The following is an 8,249-nucleotide window of genomic DNA, read 5'->3' as shown; positions in this document are numbered from 1 at the left end:
TTTCAGTGCTTCGGATCCCCAGTTCAAATCACAGCAATTATACTATGAAAAGTAGAACTGGGCCCGTAAAATACAAGACCTGCATCTGTATTTTCAGGTTACGTGTCAATGCCGCTGACCAACTATTGAATCACTTTGGTTTGGCCAGCGATTCCTGAGACAATTGGAAAATGGTACTCACATCAACACAAAAAGCTGGATATCACTGAGTCACTCTCTCTTGATAAGGGGTTGACACAGCAAGGGTAGACCAGCTCTCATTTTGCGAAAGTGAGAATTCCGCTGGGCTCCCCGACTCAAAATGACCGAAATGGTGAGAAAACTCTTAATTTGAAAGCCCAAGGTCGTCAGACTTACCAAAGCCGTGCCCCAAGACCCTATATAAAGGCAAAAAGCCAATTTTTTTTTTCGGATTTTCACCAAACTAAGTTTGACTCTAAGGTAAACAGGCCATAATACGGCCCTTCGGGCGAAAATTTCGTCTGTTTTGCGATATCTCGACTCCTTCATGCCCAAACGGCCTCCCAAACCGCGAGCATAAAAAAGACGCCGCGCGGGCGGTTGGGGAGGCCGTTTGGGCATGAAGGAGTCGAGATATCGCAAAATGGACGAAATTTTCGCCCAAAGGGTCGTATTATGGCCTGTTTACCTTAGAGTCAAACTTAGTTTGGTGAAAATCAAAAAAAAAAAAAAATTGGCTTTTTGCCTTTATATAGGGTCTTGGGGCACGGCTTTGGTAAGTCTGACGACCTTGGGCTTTCAAATTAAGAGTTTTCTCACCATTTCGGTCATTTTGAGTCGGGGAACCCAGCGGAATTCTCACTTTCGCAAAATAAGAGCTGGTCTACAGCAAGGGGTCTCAGTCCATTCTCAAATCAGGAAGACTTGAGCTAGCCTCAGAGCCCTAGCCTGGCCCTGCCGCATCAAGCCGCTCCCTCTTCAAAGTTGTTGTAGTTGTGGACAGGGTGAATGAGTAGGACACAGCAGTGACAGAGTGAGGACGTTTATTGGCGAGCACTCATATTTATAACAGTGTAGGGTAACGGTGGTGGGGGTGAGCTGCGAGGAACGAGCCTATTCGCAGGTTGCAGTAATGCCAACCTAGAACATCTCCCCCCTCAGCCTCAGCTCCTTCAATTGTTTGGTTAGGTTATATTTTGACAGGATGTGTGAGGTATGTAAAATAACAAACTGTGCAATGTACGTAGATAACAACCTTTACCATTTATTGAACCACACTAGGTGACAGTATTCCCACTGAGCACCGAACAAAAACATTTACTGAGTGATACAACACACTAAATAACTTGTCACTTCTCATGACTTATTCAAGGTAACGAGCCGGCAGCCTAATAGGCCTACCGCGCCTAGTCCAGTGAACAACTGGAGCAACTGGGGCAGCAAGGTGTCCTCTACCTCCTCGCCGCTGTCTTGGACCCCTCGGACGTCGCCGTTGAGGTTGATGATGAGGGCCTTGGTTAACATCCAGCTCAGGCTCCCTGCCATGGGGCGGACTCCAATCCAGCTGATGTTGCCTCTCCATCAGTTCTTGTTGCCTGGGCGGAGTTTGAGCTCTCTGCAACACATGAGATCTGTCTTGAGTTTCAAAATCATATGCAACAACAGAAGGTTCGTCTAACCTATCAGACCTAGTCCGAGATTTCCTCAAGTGCCAGGTATTACGCCTCAATACTCTCCCACTCAACTGCTTTATTAGATAAGACCTTGGAGCCTTTAGCTTCTCCACAACAGTCCCTTTGTACCACTTTCTGTTTCTCCAGAACACAATGGCTTCTCCGACAGCGAATTCCACAGGCTTTCTCCTGGCTCGCCTGTCATGCTGTTCTTTGACTCTGGCCTGCCTGTTAGTCTGCACTGCCCCGAGCTGCACTACTCTCGGCTCCAATTGCTGTGGTCTAGTGGGCACACTTGTGCGACACATGCGACTCATCAGAATTTGAGCTGGTGACCACGACATCCCTGTCAGCGGAGTGTTGTTATACTCTCTGAGTGCATCCAGGTAATGCGTGCCACTATCTCTAGATTTCTTCAAAAGCTGTTTTGCTATGTGCACACCTTTTTCCGCCAAGCCATTACTGCGCGGGTATTCCGGTGAGCTAGTTATGATAGAGCTGCCTATGCCCTCAGCATACGACCTACACTCATAAGAATTAATAGGATTGTTGTCCCCAAAGATGACCTCAGGTATTCCGTGTGTTGAGAAAATGGTTCTTAACTCAGCAATCACAGAGCTGCTAGACTTACTGCTCAGCAACCTGACCTCTAGCCACTTTGAGTAATTGTCTACCACAACAAGGAAAGGTTGACCCTGGAATTCAAGGATATCTGCACTCACTTTCTGAAAGCGCAACTCTGGAACCTTATGGGGAATCAATGGTTCATTGAAATTAGCAGCACTATACCTCTCACATACTCTGCATTCTGCAAGCAAGGTCTTAATGTCATTTGATATGCCTGGCCAGTAGACAACCTGTCTAGCCCGAGCCTTAGTTTTCTCAACCCCTTGATGCGCAGCATGGAGTGAATTTAGCACTTTGATCCTGAGCGACGGAGGCACTACCACCTTGTCCTCATAAATGACCAGACTGTCTTCTACAAAGATGTCATTCTGAAGCCTCCAATATGGCAGCGCTTCAGGAACTAAACTATTCTTTGATTTGGGCCACCCTCGTTGATAGTAGTTCTTTACTGATTTTAGCCCTACATCCTTCTCCGTCTCTACTTTCAATTGAGCCATCACCCCAGGAGCAATGGATAGATTGGCAGTCACTTCGTGAACTACTTCCACCATCTCCGGGTCATCCTCAACAGGATCCTGGATATAGTTTCGAGACAGCAGATCGGCAAGGAACATGTATTTTCCTGGTAGGTACTCTACCTCAGGGTTGAACATCATCATTTTCAGACGTAGTTTCTTTAGCCTGTTATTAGTGATTTTATGGATGGGTTTCTTGAAAATTGAAACTAAAGGCTGGTGGTCTGTTTGAAATTTGACATTGGGCATACCATAAATAAAAGGTTTAAATCTGTCAGCCCCAAAGTATAGACCCACCATTTCCTTCTCAATTTGAGCATAATTGCACTCATACTCTGTTAGCTTACGAGATGCACAAGCTACTAATTTACCATCCTGAAGCAACACTGCTCCCAGGCCGTCTTGACTGGCGTCAGCTTGAACTGTGAGAGGCTTTGTGTGGTCAAATGGCACCAACACGGGAGCATTACTCACACAGTCTTTTAACTTTTGGAACGCTTCTTCATGTACAGGCAACCAATGAAAGGTCACTGCAGATGACAGTAGTTCACATAATGGGGCAGAAATGGAGCCCATTTGAGGAATGAATTTCCTCAGATGGTTGAATGTGCCTACCACTTTCTGCAGCATATGTCTAGTTTTAGGTGCCTTCAGCGCCTGGATTGCTCTCGTCCGTTCAGGATCTATTCTAATCTGGTTCTTGGCCCATAATAGGCCCAAGAACATGACTTCTGATTTTCTATACTGAATCTTATTTGGATTAAACTTTACATTTTCAGACCGGGCCTTTTCCAGCACCCTGCCCATAATCAGATCATGTTCAACTAGATCTTTTCCGGGAATGAGGATGTCATCAAAGTACACGATGCCCCCTGTCTCCCCGAAAACCTGATCCGTTAAGTACTGGAACAGCTCCGGTGCACTACTGATTCCAAAAGGTAATTTATTGAATTTATAGATACCGAATGGTGTAGCAAAAGAACACAGAAGACTGGACTCAGCATCCAATGAGGCATGCCAAAATCCATCCTTAAGATCGAGCACTGTGAAGACACTCTTGTCCCTGACTTTACACGAGATCTCATCTATTGTTGGGATGGGATATTTCTGTTTAATCAGAGCTTTGTTCAACATTTGCGGATCCAGGCATAGCCTCAGGTCTCCGTTTTTCTTCTCTCTTTTTTTTTTTTATTTTATTTCGAGTAAAGTACATGTCCTTAGGGCGAACCCTGTTGTGGACTTTACACGTTTGTAACGGTGGCAAGGTGCTCAGAAAAACAAAAAATTTACAAAAAATATACAGTTAATAACAAAGAGAAAGATTTAAAGAAATTAACAAAGACTGAAGCATAAACAAATTAAAATACAGATTAGAACAGGACAACTAGATCACAGCTGATACCGAGGAAGAATGGCACTAAGAATTGGCAAACCGGCTGAAAAGATAGGCTTTTAATTTATCTTTAAAGGAGGTCCCATAATTTACCTTTAGGTGTACGGGAATGCTATTGTAGACCTTAATGGCTTTATAGTAAGGAGTTTTTAGCCCATAGTATGTCGATCTGACCTTTGGGAGCTGGAGATTTGAAATGTGCCTTGTCATGTGGTTGTGCACGTTAAAATTGGGTATGACACTGGAATTGATACTTTTGACATTATGCAAATGTTTGTACACAATAGTGACCAGTTGGACGTCAATCAAAGTGTTTAGAGGCAAGATACCAGTTCTGCAATAAAGCTGCTTAACCGAAAAAGGAAAATTTAGGAGATTTCTCATGGCATTGTTCTGGAGTACTCTTACTTTGTTAATGATCAGTTGATTGGCCAGGCCCCAAATGGAGCACATGTAGGACATATGAGAATGAAAGTAGGCATAGTATAGAATTTTCAACTGGTTATAAGGCACGGTTCCTCTAAGTCTATATATCAATCTATTAGCAGTCCTTAGTGACGGCAGTAGCTTGTTCACATGGGTTTCAAAGTTTAGGAGTCTGTCCAGGTGCACTCCCAGATATTTGACTTCATTTACTTTATCAATAGGAACATTGCCAATCTTGATATTTAAGGTAGCATTCAGCATGGAAGGTTTAGAAAATAAAACATAATTAGTTTTCTTCAGATTGAGAGATAGTTTGTTGGCAAGGAACCAATTATTCAGAAGGGCAAGATCTTCATTGATATAGGATTCTAGTAGGCTAAGTTCCTTCGATGACAGGTATAGTACCGCATCATCAGCGTACAATTGTAATTCACCCCTCAGATTCAGAAGTCCAATATCGTTGATATAGATTATAAACAAGAGGGGTCCCAGAATGGAGCCCTGGGGTACCCCACACAATATGCATTTGCATGAGCTGACCTCGTCACCAAGACGTACAAACTGGGTCCTATTAGTCAAGTATGATTGGAACCATTCCAGTGCCTTGCCTTTGATACCTATGTCATGCAGCTTTTGTATCAATATGCAGTGGTTAACAGTATCAAAGGCCTTCTTCAGGTCAACAAAAACAGCACATGTATAATTACCATTATCCAGCTCTAGTTGTATGTTAGTTACAAGATCAAAGACTGCACCATGGGCTTCCTTGTCATTTTTAAAACCATACTGGAACTTGTAGAAAAAATCAATGTCCTTCAGATACTGCTCAAGTCTTACTTTGGTAGCTTTCTCTTCCACTCGGGATATCCCTGATAGAATTGATATAGGTCTATAGTTACCCGGATCAGTCGTGTCTCCTGATTTATAGATTGGCTTGACTTCTGTTACTTTGAGATGAGAGGTGCATACCCCTTGTTCATAGGATAAATTGATAAGCCTTGTCAGAGCCGGGGTCACAGCAGCAGAGATTTCTTTCATGCACTTGTTGCTTATCCCATTCGGGCTAGAAGACTTGTTACTGAGGCTGCTTATGATTGAGCTTATTTCATCCTCATTGACCTCTGAGAGCATAAATTTTGAGTCATGTATCTGAGGGGTAATAAGGCTGGTCTCCATGTCCAGAACAGCGGACAGTGTTGGGCCAATTGAAATATAGAATTCGTTAAGAGCTTGAGCAATTTCAGTTTGGCTCACATACTCCTGCCCATCTTTGACAAGTTTGAAGATTTGAGTGGTCTTATTATTCTGAGCAGCCCCTGAAACTTCTTTTAGCACTGACCAGATTGACTTCTTTTTATTAATGCAGTTACTAAGCCTGTCACCAACATATTCAGATTTCAATTTTTTCCTTAGTTCATTCATTTTAGTACATATATTCTTATATTCCAGCCTGAAAATTTGATTACCAGGATGTTTTTTTAGTTTCTTAAATAGTGTTTGCTTGGTCAGGGATATATCTGCAAGTTCTCTAGTAGCCCATGGATTAAGCTTTTTAAAAGAATTATTTACACAGAACTCTGTCTTAGATTCCTTTAGTGCCTTTTGTATGGATTTATGCAGATGCTCAGAGAGTTCCTCGGCATCATTGAATTTTAAGTAGTCTGGTAGACTAAGCTCAAGCTTCAGCCTAACTTTATTGTAATCAGTTTTCTGAAAAAAGGTAGGCTCATTGGTAGCCTTATCTATTGCTGGCGCATACCTTACTGACACGACAATGGCATTATGATCACTGAGATCATTTTCGATAGTATGTATGGCCATGGAGCCTTTATGGGCGTTAGAAATCACATGGTCTATGACAGTGCCACTCACTAGTCGTGTTATCTGGTTATTTAGGACCGAGAAATTCTTGCCAGCAAGAAAATTTAAATAGGCATCACTTTGGACACTATTTTTACTGACATCAATATTGAAGTCGCCCAGCATAAGACATGTTTCATTGCCAATCTTATTCAGAATGGGGTCTAGCATATCTAAACACTCAGGAGCACATAATATGGAGGGATTATAAGCAACCAGTAGGTTCACAGATTTCATAGCAACACAGATCTTAATCAAACTAAATTGTATGGACTCACCCATCATCTCACAGCTCAGCAGCCTCGTATCCTCTCTTAGATAGATTGAGATGCCTCCTCCTCTGCCATTCTTCCTCATATTATGAAAAGCTTTAAAGCCATTGATCTCAAAAAAATTAGAGTCATTATCCTGAAGCCAGGTTTCCACTAAGCAAATAATATGTACATTGACTAGGCTATCAATAGATTCTTTAATTTTATCAAATTTATGCACCGCCCTAATACTCCTTACATTAAGATAGAAAAGGTTTAAATCACAGGTAGAAAGCACACCCAGTCCCATCAGAGACTTGGGTTCATAGTTCATTACTTCCATCTGAGTCTAAAGAAGTTTGAGTTTCCTCAGCACAGGTATGAAATCTTCCTCGGAATTGATCTTGTACTTGTCGTTCCTATGACTGCGTGCTTCGGCTTGGTCTTCATAATATCTTCTGATCCAGATGTTGCCCCCATCATCGACAAGGACAGAGCACCCTTTTCTCTTAAATTCAAGGCGGGCTTTCATGGCCAGGTAGCTCCTTGCCTTCGAGAGACTGGGGTTGATGTATATCAGCTGGTCACCACCTTCAAAGCCAATGTCACTAGCTTTGATTTTCTTGCCTCTCCTATTAGTTTTGAGGAGATCACATACCCATCTATTAGAGAACTACCAGATTACCAAATACCAGATTACTTATAAATCTGGGCATTGGGCCTTTGACTTTTTCAACTACTCCTTGCTCTACCAATGAATTCAATTTGACCTTCAGTCTATCAGCAATGGGTACACTGTATCTCCTGGGCGGGCACATCCCTGCAGGAATACTATTGTCAACTTCCAGACGTATGGTCTGCTTGAACTGCCCTAGCCCCTCAAACACATCACTGTTTGCTTTGACAAATTCTTCCTTGGAGGCAGGCCCAAGACCAACCTGGGCTGCGTCCACAGAATGTGACACACGTCTGACCAAATTTAAGGCATAACATGGTTGTATACCTAGAATAGGTCTTTTGCATATTTTAGTCACTGTGTACTCTACTTCCATGGCTGCACCATGCTTCGTCTCAGTAAGGGCCACAAAGACACCTTCAACTGTAGATGTAGTTTGATTAAACGCTTCTAATTCTAAAGGACTACTAGTGAGAGGGAACTCATTCTGAGCATTGAGATGACGGTAAACATCTAAGGGTATAACATTCGCTTCTGAACCACAATCAAGCTTGAAATTAACAAAATGTTTACCTTGCAGTTTCAGAGTTTCCGTGTACTCCCGGAGCCCTCTGACGTCGGTGTCTTCAACCATGGTGACCATGTCAACTGATGGATTCGTCTCCTTCAGAAGATTTGCCTCATCTTGAGGACTGATGTCAAAGTTATCCACAATATAAGGAGATTTCACTACTTTGATGACTTCAACCACTTTGTGTACAGTCTCTACTCTGGGTTTTTTAGCACCACTTCCCTGACCTAATTCACAAGCTTTTTCATAATGATTTGGTTTGCCACAGTTATGACATTCTTTACCATATGCAGGGC

The 8,249-nt window shown here is 42.6% G+C and overlaps 1 long non-coding RNA gene across 1 annotated transcript; it reads left to right on the top strand.

Moving 5' to 3' along the window:
• The first annotated feature begins 1,096 nt into the window (after nt 1-1,096).
• LOC117648259 lies at nt 1,097-3,681 on the top strand. Its single transcript, XR_004587883.1, has 4 exons — nt 1,097-1,676; nt 1,782-2,020; nt 2,720-2,886; nt 3,556-3,681. It is a non-coding gene; the product is annotated as an uncharacterized LOC117648259 (long non-coding RNA).
• Nucleotides 3,682-8,249: the final 4,568 nt, after the last annotated feature.

The sequence above is a fragment of the Thrips palmi genome, unplaced genomic scaffold (genome assembly GCF_012932325.1).
Source record: "Thrips palmi isolate BJ-2018 unplaced genomic scaffold, TpBJ-2018v1 HiC_scaffold_3, whole genome shotgun sequence".
NCBI classification, from domain to species: Eukaryota; Metazoa; Arthropoda; class Insecta; order Thysanoptera; family Thripidae; genus Thrips; species Thrips palmi.
Note: the sequence above shows the minus strand (reverse complement) of the source record. Positions and strands in the feature narration are given on the sequence as shown.